General features: G+C 38.4%; 1 non-coding gene across 1 annotated transcript; it reads right to left on the reverse strand.

Moving 5' to 3' along the window:
• Window positions 1-7453: 7453 nt before the first annotated feature.
• LOC137209564 (U6atac minor spliceosomal RNA) lies at window positions 7454-7578 on the reverse strand. The gene has a single exon (XR_010936107.1). It is a non-coding gene; the product is annotated as a U6atac minor spliceosomal RNA (small nuclear RNA).
• Between the last annotated feature and the right edge of the window lie 3306 nt (window positions 7579-10884).

Genomic DNA, 10884 nt, shown 5'->3' on the forward strand with positions numbered 1-10884 from the left:
TTGGTATGACTCCATCAAGGAGAAAATGAAGCTGGTGTAGGAGGTGAGGGTTATATTGGAAATATTGGCCTATGATGTCAATTTACATGCCAAGAGGTGTTTTTTTTTAAATTATTTCCTTCACAAAATTTTGAAAATATATATTAAATGAGTTACTGTATTAGTTAAGTAATTGTTTTCTGAAGCAACACAGAGTTCTCAGAATAAACTGGCTTAAATAAGATTGAAACGTTTCCTTCTCATTATCAGTTCAAGGTCAGTGGTACAGATTGGCAGGATGCCTGGCTTTCAGAGACACAGCTTCCTTCAGTTTTTTGCTCTGCTTTCCCCTAATTTACTTTCTGGAAGCTGGGACAATGCCATATCTGTGATCTATCACAGGAAAGAGGAAATAGAGGAAGAAAACAAATTCAAAAATGTTTTAAGGTTAAACCTGAAATAGGCAGTCATTTTTACTCACACGCCCTGTGACATTGAACCCAGTGGTATGACGTGTATTTATAGAGAGAATAGGAGTTGGATGACCATGGCCCTAGCTTAGTAAGGGAGAGACAGGGAAGGTTTTAAATTTTTTAGCTAATGGAAAATGAGGACAGAAGACACCAGTGCACATCAGTGGGTTCCATCATAGCTGTCAATGTTTTAAAACTTGTAGATTTCACATCTTAAACAAGATACCTGGCCTCTATTGAAAAATTGGGCCTGTGTTTTTATCCAGCATAAGTCAGCTAGTTCTGGTAGATGTTAGCAACCTCAGGGTACAAAGTTCCTGGATCAACATTGGCATAAGCAAAGAAAAAAGTAGATAAATAAAGAAAACCTTTAATTAAAAAGGCAATGTATATTTTTAAAAATACAACAGAATTTATTTATAATACATACTGTAATTAAAATTGTGATAAATAAGGAAATTATCTTTAATAAAAATTTATGAATTAAATAAAGACTCATTCCAAACAAGTGCTTTAAAATGCAGTTATGTAGTAAGTAAAAAATACATGAAGCAAAAAATGAGGTGAAAATACTTTTTTTTAATGATGGAGCTTTTATAGTAGTATTTATTTAGTCCCAAAGAAATTATGTATCCTTAGCAGGAATAAGCATTTGTAAATATAAGTTAAATTAGAAATACAGTTGCTCAGAATGTTAAGATATAGTTGGATTTTTACTGGACATGTTGGTAAAACATTTAAACCATCTGTGTCATTTGCTCTTGCAAACAGTAATGGTATAGGTAATATATACATATAGAACTGTCACACCTACTTCACCTAACGTGGGAGATAGTTTCGGGTTTGGATCGGCATTTTCCTTCACATAACTATGGGGCATAATCTGTCACATGTTCACTTTAGTTTAGTGCAGAGATATGGGCAGGAATCTCAACGTAACTGACAGCTTCAGGAGCACTGTCTTTAAGAGGAATCCTTATAGGATTTATGAACACATTGTTCAGGCCACCCAAGCATCAGTTCTTTTATAAGGTATGAGACCATGTGTGTTGAGGAGGAAACCACCCTGGATTTGATTAGTCTCACTCAACATTGGACCACTATCTCGTAACATCCTTGAGCAAAACTTTCAGGTATCCTAAGGAACAATTTGATTAAAAGCTGTCCGCCATGCGCAGGGATCTGAGGCCTGTGCCTCAATAGGTTTTAATAGCTCACTCCCAGCCCTGCAAGCCCAAATGCAGTTAACCAAATATGAATCACTTTTACAATAAACATCATTTCTTAGTAACAGAGCTTATATGCCACATTTAACTTAAACCATTAGGTTTCCAGGGAAACAGTGCTAAGAGAGGTAATTCCGAGGTCATTCTTTCCACAGAAAAAGCATGCAGACTTGCTGTTAACCCTTCACCTCAAACACCCATTTAACTATATATATACAGTTGTAGTTTTGATGAAACTTTTGATGTAGGACCTAAGACAGTCTGAGCAACATGAAGCATCTTACAATTCTGATGACAAGAATCTTGAAAATATTAGGACACATTGGTCAGTATTCTGGTTTTGCCTAGATAATACTCCGGTGTTCCTCATTACCTCATACCACTTGTGCAAAATCATCGTCACAGACTTTTTTGTTTTATTGTGCTTGGTGGACAGTAATCATCCTGTTATTTAGGATTAGGATCAGCGTACATAACGATTCTTAACAGTTGACATTAAAGCCAAACCATTTTATTATTTATTTATTTATTTATTTATTTAATTTATTTTTTGGCTGCATCAGGTCTTAGTTGCAGCACGCGGGATCTTCGTTGAGGTATGTGGGATCTTTCGTTGTGGTGCATGGGCTTCTCTCTAGTTCTTTAGCTGTGAGCAGGCTCCAGGGCACGTGGGCTCTATAATTGTGGCACACAGGTTTCAGAGCGTGTGGCTCTGTAGTTTGTGGCACGTGAGCTCTCTAGTTGTGGCATGCAAGCTCAGTAGTTGTGGCACGCCAGGTTAGTTGCCCTGCGGCATGTGGAATTTTAGTTCCCTGACCAGGGATTGAACCTGCATCCCCTGCATTGTAAGGCAGATTCTTTACCACTGGACCACCAGGGAAGTCCCAAGCCAAACCATTTTATTCTCTACGTACTCTCCTTCTCCCATAATTGTATTGCCAGGGTGTGTGTGTGAGTGTGTGCATAGATTTATGTGCTTAGCAAATGAAGGTAACATTTAATCAAATAAAGAAGATTCAGGAGTTCTCAAGTGTAGTTTTAACTCTTCTTAGACTTAGAAGATGACTTCTGGCAAGATGGTATCCCTGCTTTTATGGACCTGGGATCAGTTTTCAGGAGAGTTGATTTTGGGGCCAAGGTGCTGAGATGAGTGTGAGGTTACTAATGGAGCTAGGAAAACCACCTGGAACATCCTCCGTGTTATGACATAAATTTAACCTGCATTAACTTCAATACTTTATGTACTGGGAGGGTTATAGAGACTCATTTCTTGAGTGTGTTTGCAAGCCTGCACAAACATGGACACACATGCTTCCACAGTGTTCTGTCTTCTTTATTACATTATCTGGTCCGTATGGGCAGGTGTTTTATGCTGAGGTCAGTCCCTCCCTTGCAAGACTGCTGGAACAATTTTTTTTCACTGATCTGACATTTGACAATGATAGTAGCTGGCTGTTTCAGTTCTTTTTGACTTTTGATATTTCAGAACTCACTAACCCCAAAAAGGATCTGCTGCTAACCTATGTACCACTTTCAGAACACAGCACATAAATGCAGGGAATAAGGTACCCTGTGGTACTTTTATGTCTGTGAACTCCTTCTTAAAGTGAATCCTAATAAAGGAGAGAATACGCAAGGGGGATATAATTGGGTAAAGAGGAGAGACTATGTGGAATCTAGAAAAATGGAATAGATGATCTTAGTTGCAAAGCAGAAATAGAGACATAGAGAACAAATGTATGGATGCCAAGGGGGAAAGGGGTGGGGTGGGAGGAATTGGGAGACTGGGATTGACATATGTACATTATTGATACTACGTGTAAAATGGACAACTGATGGGAACATGCTGTATAGCACAGGGAACTCAACAAGCGCACTGTGGTAACCTAAATGGGAAGGAAGTCCAAAAGGGAGGGGATATCTGTATGTGTATGGCTGATTCATTTTGTTGTGCAGTGCAGGCTAACACAGCATTGTAAAGCAACCATACTCCAATAAAACTTAATTAAAGAAATAATAAATAAATAATTTTTTTTTAAAAAAGAGGAGAGACTAATATTATAACAGTTTTCCTTCCCCCAGTGCACCCAACCTTTGAGACTTGCTTCACCCTGATATAGAAAGGGAATCTCATTGATCACCTTACTTGATTTCAGAATCAGTCAGGTTATGCTAACTGCTGTAAAATATCAACCACAAAATCACATGGATTTATTCAGTAGAAGTTTTTTTAATTAATTAATTTTTGGCTGCGTTTGGTCTTTGTTGCTGCGCATGGGCTTTCTTTGGTTGCAGTGAGCCTGGGCTTCTCTCCACTGTGGTGCATGGGCTTCTCATTGCAGTGGCTTCTCTTGTTGCAGAGCACGGGCTTAGGCGCACGGGCTTCAGTAGTTGTGGCACGCAGGCTTGGTAGTTGTGGCTTGTGGACTCTAGAGCGCAGGCTCAGTAGTTGTGGCACATGGGCTTAATTGCTCTGTGGCATGTGGGATCTTCCCAGGCCAGAGCTCGAACCCATGTCCCCTGAATTGACAGGTGGATTCTTAACCACTGCACCACCAGGGAAGCCCTATTCAGTAGAAGTTTATTTCTTGTTTGCATAAATTCTCAATGGTGGTGAGAGAAGGGAAGAGCCTCTACTCCACACAGTCATCCAGGGACCCATTCTAGATGTCAGTGCTCAGAAAAAAGGCCCCAGATAAGGGAGAAGAGAGAGCATGGAAACATGCAGGAAAGGCTTTCCATGGGGGCTGATTCCCAGACCACATGCCACTGTGTGTGTACAGCACAGTCACTGTGAACTGCAAGGATGCAGGGAAATGTGCTCTACGTGGTGCCCAGAAGGAAAATAAGATGTGTTTTGGTGAACACAGAAATCTCTGCTCCACATTTTTGACATCAGGCTTTCTTACAGTTCCTCCTCAGTTAATGCTTACTCCTTCAGAGTGTTCTTTGATGGCTGCTTCTTTTGACAACCTCCTCTAAACATTGATTACCTAGAGGATAGCCTGGACCCTCTTCTCTTTGCTTACAACTTTTAATTATAGTTTTGAAATTTTCTTCTGAATCACATATCGTGTCTTTCTTTCCTTTCTTCCCTCCCTCCCTCCCTTCCTTCCTTCCTCTTTTTCTTCTCTTTTTTTTAAATGTCTGTCTTATATGTAGAAGGCTTGCTCAAATATTTGGAAGGTAAGTTACTAAAAACCAGTTGCATTCTGTATGTGCATGGACCATTAACTGGGAGCCTATCTGTAAGGTAGTCTGTCAGAAAACAAACATAACCGTGTATGTTTATGTATGTGCGTCTGTGTGTATGCACACAGTGTATGTATACGTGTGCATTTAGGAAGGAGGGTTTTGTGGGCTTCCATCATACTTGGAAAGATATGGAACAAATGTGGTAAGAATGGGAGTCTCATCCTCCTATATGTAGACATTTTCTAATCCTCCTCTTGCAAGTATGGCTGCTTTCCATCTATTGTACCTGTAAGGGAAATCACCCTGGCCATTTTAAACTGAGGGAATTTAACACAGCAAGTTTTATGTTAGAAAAAGACATTGGGAAGATTGGAGAAGTAGTTCCAGGTAGGGTTCTCAAAAATTATCCCCAGAAAAACACTCTAGAACTGGCCTGTGAAAGGACCCACAATCACTGTCATGCTTAAGAAGGTCAGGAATCAGGGAATTGTAACTGGCGCTGTTGATCCCAGGAATAATCTCTCTTACCAACATTCCTGAGATCAGGAAACCAGAGCCCAGAGAATATATTGTGATATCAAGAAGCAAGAATCAAGAGGCCACCTCACTGTTGATTCTAGAACAAACCATACCTGCTAGATAAACATGGCAAATTTGTATGATCTGCTGCTTGTCTTTTGACACTCACACAGCTAGTGACTGGACATGGAACCTTGTTAACAGTCTTGGAGAATCCCTACTCCTCCTTGCTGATGTGTGTCATCAGAGGTGAAGAAGCGGTATAAGTGTGGCCTTTACATTGAGCCTCAGCTGCAAGGGAGTCTAGCAAAGGTAGTTTCTAGTTTCTCAGCTTCTGAAATGCAAGATAGTATGGTACTAACCAAACCCTTCTTTAACTCTCTATGATCTACATAGTTTCCTGGTTAAACTTTTCTAGAACAGGCTGAGGAAGGGGATTTGAAGTTCTGATTCCTCTCCTATCCTGAAGAATTCCACCAATCTTCTTATTTTCAACTCCCTACCTCACCTGTAAATTTTGCAGTAAATAGTTCCTCTGATATTTAAGCCTTCCTAGAGTTTTCCAGAGGAATAAATTGTTCTTATTGGCCTCACCCTTCAGGCACTTGGTATCCAGTTTCCCAGTCCTCCTACCTGCTTCATGTGCTTTCTAGCTTCCAAAAATTATTGACTACACTTGCACTTGCTGCTTGCTATTTTATCTCTTGATAGCATTAGTAGGGAGAGAGAGTTTTAATTATGTTACCCTTATTTAGTGGGGCTTTAAGAGAAAATAGAGATAAATGTGCTCAACAAAACAAGTTTAATCTAAAATACACTCACAGGGCTTCCCTGGTGGCACAGTGGTTAAGAATCTGCCTGCCAATGTAGGGAACATGGGTTCGAGCCCGGGTCTGGAAAGATCCCACACACGCAGCAACGAAGACCCAATACAGCCAAAAATAAATAAATAAATAAATAATACATTCATACTTATCTTTACTTTTTCCAAGATGACTTATTTTTAGTCCACTGGTCATAAATATCATACATATGCCAATAGCTCCTAAATTTGTATTTTCACCCTGAGTTCACCACAGAATTTCTGATTCATATATTCCACTGTTTACTTGGATGCCCTTTTGAATATTTAAGAGATATAATGGATATAAACTGCACCAAAATAGAATTCTTGATTATGTTCTGTTCTTGCCTGTTTTACTTCCTAACATCTAAAAGATGTACAGATAATTAAGGAGGTATAAATTCCAGCTCTTTGGATAAGAAGAAAACTCACTCATTACTCAGTATGAATCTTCCTATTTCCCAATGGGAACAATATTCATTGTCTTTCAGCTTGAGCCATTGATTTTAGTGTTTCAGGATTCCTCATAGCCACTCTTCAAAACACACACACACACACACACACACACACACACACACACACACACACCATAAACATTTTGCTTTTGCTTTTCTTTCTCCAGGTAAAAGAAGTCTTACACATTTATCAAATAAGTTACAATCCTGTAGATAATTCAGAATCTTTACAAGTTATTATTATACTTTTTTAGTTAAAAATCTAATTTGTTTATCTGTTTTAAAGATTCATTTTTCATTTATTTAACTGTCGAGGATGGTTTGGGATTTTTTTTTTTAATTTTTATTGGAGTATAGTTGATTTACAATGTTCTGTTAGTTTCTGCTGCACAACAAAGTGGATCAGTTATACATATATCCACTCTTTTTTTTTTTTTTTTTTCCCCGGTACGCGGGCCTCCCACCACTGTGGCCCCTCCCGCTGCAGAGCACAGGCTCTGGACGCACAGGCTCAGCGGCCATGGCTCACGGGCCCAGCCGCTCCACAGCATGTGGGATCCCCCCGGACCGGGGCACGAACCCGCGTCCCCTGCATCGGCAGGTGGACTCCCAACCACTGTGCCACCAGGAAAGCCCCACTCTTTTTTAGATTCTTTTCCCATATAGGTCATTACAGAACATTGAGTCGAGTTCCCTGTGCTATACGATAGGCCCATATTAATTATCTATTTTATATATAGTACTGTGTATCTGTCAATCCCAATAAAAACAGTGCTTGATGCCATGAAGTAGGTGGCAATGCCTTAACCATATGCATATTGTCAGGCCCAAGGGCCTTTCCATCCTTGTCAAGGGGAGTGCTAACGTTCTTTCCTTTCACACAATACTAAAATCTAATTTTAAAACAAGTTTGTTTGCTTATCTTCTGTTCAATGTTGCAGAATGATCCCTAGATTTATAGTGAGGACATGTGTTTTATTGCTCTAATTTATTTTGCTTCTGATTTCCTTGGGAATGAGACTTTGGGTTACAAGCCTCAAGTAAATATTTCATAATTATGTTTTATTACATAAAATCATACCATCAATAAACAGTATTCACATTTAAAAAATATGCTTAGAGTCAGAAAAAAATCCAAAAATGATATATTTTAGAGGTTAGGTATACTTGTAATTAAGATATGAATTTAATAATTTAAATATAATACAGATATATTAAGGAGCATAACATAAATTCATATTTTGGAAAGAATGTTTTCACTAGATGTTAAAATTACCTACATGTTAAAGATGTTATATAAGTAAGTTTGGTTAGAATTTCTTCATGTTACTAAAAAACAAAATAAAAAGTACTAAAATATTACAGGAAGAAAATCAAGTCAAATGAATAGTCAAGGTTATAACGTTTAATATTTTATCTGAAAATGATGGCTATCTAATTCAAATGGTGTGTGTTTAGCAGGGCCACATCAATTTTCTCTAAAATTCTAATTAAAATTCTTCTGCAGACATGGGAGGAGGGAGACAGAATTTTCACACTATGGAAAATAAAAATTGGCAAAACACCTACTGGTAAAATCTTGGAAGATTTGACAGTAATTATGAGGCAGACAGATATAGATTGAGAATAATCTTCTAAGACTTGAGCACAAAGTGCACTTTGAGTCTGCTTTTTGAAACGAAGTGTACCTGAAACAGGTAGGAGAATGTTGAGTACCTCCCTCACCATATATTATCAGACTTAAATACACAGGGTAAGCACTCTCCTGTGTTTCTTACCTATGGAAATAATTTTAAATCCAGGCAAAGAATAAGAGGCCCATTAGATAACTAAGGGAATAGTCAGGTAAACTGGTGGTTTATTATGGGAGTACAGTCTCTTGAGAAAAGGCAGGCATGTGCCTTCAGGAAAAACTTTGATAGCAATGCATGCTAGGAAATTATTATACCTATCCAGAGGACTGGGGTGTCATGCAGTGGGAAATGAGGCTCATTGGAGATAAGACTCTCAGAAGTTCCATTAGAGCAGGATCTTGTTTTCTTCACTGACCCAGTGTCTCAAACAGTGCCTCCTACATAGTAATTATTGACTATATGGATACAGAGAATTGACAGGAAATGTGGTCTTTAGCTTCATTCCACTGTAAATCTTAAAGTAAATCTAAAGGATATGGGACAAAACATAAAATCATTATCATAATTATTATAAGCACCATAATGTAGTATAATTATATCTAATATTCATAGAGCTCTGTACTTAGTGCCAGACATCTTCTAACATTATTTTATGTTCTTCATATGACAACCCTGAGGCTTAGGCAATAGCATTATCCTCATCTGAAACAAACTTGCCACCGGTTACTAGAAGTAGCAGACCTAGGGTTTGAACTGAGGCATTGGCTCCATAACCCAAGCTCTTGTTTGCACTAAAAACAAGGTCATCTGGTAGTAGATACTGCTCTTTGAATATTTTTCTCCTCAATTATAGTGTAATAGAACCCCCAGCCTTTCTTTTGGCATACGGTTGCCAGAAATAAAGCCAACTTTTGACTGGCTCTGTTAAAGGTGGGTGTAGTCATATGAATATGTTCTATCTGATGTAATGACGTGCAAGTGATATGTACAGTATTAGAAACCTTAAGGGAAGAGATTGCAGAAAATATTCTTCTTTGCTCCTTCTACCCAGTGGTAGCTCTGTAGTTGCAGCCTCAGCAGCTGCTACCTTTCCTGTTTAAGAGTTCCCTTCCCCTTAAGCAAGTCTCCCAAGGGAAAGACAAAGTTAGTGTATTGTCTTTCTACCCAAGGCTATTGTTTTGTAAATAAATGATATAGCTTCTTTGAAAAAAAGAAAAAAAAAAGGATAAGAAGGGTTTAGGAGCCAGTATGTGTAAGATCAGCTTTTAGGCTTAAAAACTATGTCTAGGCAAAAATACTTAGCTATGGTTTCTTGTATATGGAACCAAGCAAACAAATCAAATGGCTTCTAAAAGGGGCATTGAAGGTAGCAAGAAATTCCAAAAATTTGTGAAAATTCATCCTTTAAAATCAAACTGTGGGGCTCCCAAATCTGCACCATCTGTAACTTTGGACACTCTAAGGGCATCTTTAGATGGGGCCATGGAGGATAATGGACAGGAGACAACTTCTTAAGGACAGAGACTGGGACTACAGATGACAAAGGAGTTTTTCCCAGAAAGTAGAATCAGGGGCTGCCAGCTGGACAAGCTTAGGAACTTACTCTACCACCAGGCTGCTAATTGCTTATTATTTGGAAAATTGTTTTGTAATTACCCTTATGACTTTCTACCATTTTATAAATAACTAGGCCATTGGAAGTCATATCACAGCTTGATGGAAAGAAAGGAACATCCCTAGACATCCTGGGCTTGAAGTTGGGTACAGTATTTGGAAGCAACTTTGGAATTGCTTGTTTGGGGGTGAAAGTCAGTATGTTCCATATGCAAGGATGGGTGTTCATGGATGTATTGTGTCAGAGACTGATGATTCTTCCCCAGTTTCAATTTATTTTTATTTACCAATAGGACCTTTGAATATAAATTGGGCACATGATTACCTAGCTGGTATTTTCTAACATACCTTGAACCTAAATGTTGCAATGTTCTAGTATGTATGACTTCTGAAAGGTTGTAACAGAGGTAGTATGTATAACTTCTAAAAAGTCTTAGCAAAAGTCCCAATGTTATCTTTTTGTGTTGGGTTCAGTGCCAGTGTGATAGTTGGAATTAGCACAGCCATCCTGGACTGTGAAGTAGAAAGCTGGTGCGGAGAATCCTAGGTCCCTGATGATATTGAAGCCAGCATACCTGTCTTAGAATGACTTTGTTACGTGAGAGAGAGAAACTTCTATCTTTTTTAAGCCTGTATAAACCACTGTTATTGGAGTTTTAAAAAAAATTTCTATCCAAATTTTATCCTACCAATTCATGTTGAATGACAGTTTAATGAAAGATCTCATCTTGATAAACCCTGGGAAAATGTGAAGTCAATAATTAGGAAATGTATCAAAAGAAAAATATATGAGTAATTTTGGATGCAAAGAACTAAATTAATTTGCTGTTTTTAAATACTGTGTATTAAATGATCAGGGGAGCTTTTCTGGGAACGCCCCTAGAAATACTGGTAGAGGCTGAGCTGACGTGAAAGAAAAGAAATTCTTCAGAAGTGACACACTTT

The sequence above is a fragment of the Pseudorca crassidens genome, chromosome 16 (assembly GCF_039906515.1).
Source record: "Pseudorca crassidens isolate mPseCra1 chromosome 16, mPseCra1.hap1, whole genome shotgun sequence".
Classification (NCBI taxonomy): Eukaryota; Metazoa; Chordata; class Mammalia; order Artiodactyla; family Delphinidae; genus Pseudorca; species Pseudorca crassidens.